This window comes from Rhincodon typus, chromosome 7 (genome assembly GCF_021869965.1).
Source record: "Rhincodon typus isolate 14 chromosome 7, sRhiTyp1.1, whole genome shotgun sequence".
In the NCBI taxonomy this organism is placed as follows: Eukaryota; Metazoa; Chordata; class Chondrichthyes; order Orectolobiformes; family Rhincodontidae; genus Rhincodon; species Rhincodon typus.
Genome location: NC_063338.1, coordinates 15,539,887 through 15,542,963, shown reverse-complemented (window position 1 = coordinate 15,542,963; position 3,077 = coordinate 15,539,887).

Below are 3,077 nucleotides of genomic sequence, written 5' to 3'. Positions count from 1 at the left end.
TGGCAGGATGGGGATGAGGCACTTAATGGCCATTGATGGATCAGTGAAAGGTCTCACTGCCCAAGAGTGGGCCAGTGTCCGATCCACTAGCCCCTGCAGGATGAGAGACGGGTCACGGCAGGCGAGCAGATGGCAGGCAGGCTGCATGCTGCATTTCACAAACACCCCACCTTAAAACCCACCGGCAGGGGGCAATAAAATTCACCCCCATTAAGTCGATGCTGAAGCTTGGTCCCATAACTTGAGGCACCTTGTTTAACGGATTGTCAATCACATAAGACTCTTGACAATAACTGACACCCAATTCTAGGGTGCAGCCTTGAAGGGCCGAATAGCCTACTCCTGCACCTATTTTCTATGTTTCTGTTATAACTTAATCTCTGCTTTTGATAGCAGGTCTGAGATTACATACTGGATTGCCCCATGTGTACCAATCATAACACACCTTTCATTGTTAGGATAATTCGTAAAGGGTAGGTCATGTCTGACAAATCAGATCAAATTTTGTGAAGAGTTGAGCAAAGTAGGGGACAAGGGAATGCCTACAGATGTTGTTTATATGGACTGCATATTTTTAAGGAAGAATAGAAAGGCAGCACATTTCATTTGGGAGAGATTGCAGAACTGTGTGGTACTGTGGGATGGGTCTTGGTGTCTTGGCACATGAAACACAAAACATTACCATGCAGGTTACAGCAAGTGATTAGCAAAACAAATGAAATATTGTAATTTATTGCAAGGGGAATGGAGCGTAAAAGTAGTGATGTTTTGCGTTAGTTAAATGACCTGTTGTTGGGGCTACCAGCTAGTGTTTTAGTTATTGAGTTTTGGTTTCCTTATTTAAGAGAGCATGTAAATGTGTGAGAGAAGGTCAGTTAACTGATACCTGGCCTCGGAGTTGAGGTGATTATTTTATGTGGACAGACTGGGCTTCTTTCCATTGGAGTTTAGAAGAATGAGCATTGATCTTCTTGACACATATTAGATCCTAAGGGAACTTGACAGCGAGGGGAGTGTGGAAAGGATGTTCCTTCTTGTGCGAGGGACTATAAGTAGGGGACACAGTTTAAAAGTCTGGGGTCTCCCATTTATTTCTGAGATGAAGAAGTTTCTTTTTCTCTCGGAGAGTTGTGAGTCTTTGGAACTTTGTTCCTCAGAAACCAATGAAAACAGGGTTACACAATAGTTTTAAGACAGAGGTACACAGCTATTTGACCGAAAGTGGAGTCAATGATTATCAGTGATAGGAGGAAATGTGGAGTTGAGGTCACAATCAAAGCAGACTGGGAGAAAAAGGTAGAGGGACCAAACACTCTAGCCCTGTTTGTAGTTTGTATGTTTGTGAGCATTAATAAAGTCCCTTCTAAGAGACTGTTAGCCAAGATTGAAACCAGTGCTGTCCTTACACGTCCTGTCCCTATTATACATCAGCAAAAATCAATTAGCTCTGCACAGAAGGAGGATTAAGGTAGGAAACGTTCCGGTCTGCATGGGTCACTGACTCTGGAGAATTATCTCATGGCATCAGAAAGAACAGAAAGAAAGATGCTGAAAGCAACTGAGCAAGTAAGCTATTCTGAGATATGTCACTATGTATGTGAACCAGACAACCAAGAAATGCCACAAACTGTTCACCACACATTAACCAAACTGACAAGGGATAGTATTGCATTATAGAATGGTATAGCAATTGGATGAGGCCATTCAGCTCATCATGCTGGGTCCAATGCCTTTCACCCTATATCTAAATGACTTGGATATGAATGTAGGAGGTGTGGTTAATAAGTTTGCAGATGACACAAAAATAGGTGCTGTAGTGGACAGTGAAGAAGATTATCTCAGAGTAGAATGGAGCTTTGATCAGATGGGCCAATGAGTCAAGGAGTGGCAGAGGGATTTTAATTTAGATAAATGTGAGGTGTAGCATTTCAGTAAGGCAAACCAGGGTAGATGGCAGGGAGTGTTGTCGAACCAAGAGACCCGGAGTGCAGGTGCATAGTTCCGTGAAAGTGGAGTCACAGGTAAATGGGATGGTTTTGGCACGTTTGCCTTCATTGGTCAGAACATTGAGTATAAGAGTTGGTACATCATGTTTCAATACATTGATGAGGCCACTTTTAGAATACTGTGTACAATTCTGGTCGCCCTTCTATAGGAAGGCTGTTGTTAAACTTGAGAGGATGCAGAAAAGACTTACAAGGATATTGCCGGGACTGGAGTTTGAGTTATAGGGAGAGGTTGAATAGGCTGAGTTATTTTCCTGGAATGTCAGAGGCTGAGGGGTAACCTTATGGAGGTTTATAAAATCATGAGGGGCATGAATAGGGTGAATAGCCAAAGTCTATTTCCTATGGTGGGTGAGTCCAAAATTAAAGGTCAAAGATTTAAGGTCAGAGGGGAAAGATTTAAAAAGGACCTGAGGCGTAACTTTTTCACACAGAGGGTGGTGCATGTATGGGACAAGCTGCCAGAGGAAGTGTCAAAGGCTGGCACAATTGCAACATTTAAAAGGCATTAGATGGGTATATGAATAGGAAGGGTTCGGAGAGATATGGGCCAAATCCTGGCAAATGGGACGAAGTCAGATTTAGATGTCTGGTCGGCATGGACAAGTTGGACCGAAGGGTCTGTTTACATGCTATTAGACTCTGTCCTATCTCATTGAATTGGACACCAATTATTCCCATTCTCCCTTCTACCTAATCGGACAAACATTTCTTTTCCACGTACAAGTCCGACTTTTTTTAGCAAGTTCCTACTGAATCAGATTCCACCAGGCAGTGCTTTTCAAATCCTAATTAGGTAAATCTTGCCGATGCAGGTGCAGTGTCCTCGTATCCTTCCCTTTGAAACGTTGGGATTGTTGGGTGGTGGTGTTCGAGGTTAGTGTTGACTCTGTCTCCCTCTCTCCGCGAACGCTGCCACGCTTGCTGAGCTTCTCTTCCACTGTGTGTGCGTGTGTGTTTGCAACTGGTTGAGCCGAAGTGCTGTGTGTGGTGGGGAGGGGGCTGTTGTGTTCCTAAACAGAGCTGGGGTGGGGGAAAGGGAGGTGCAGGGCGGGGAAATGTGGTCAGTAA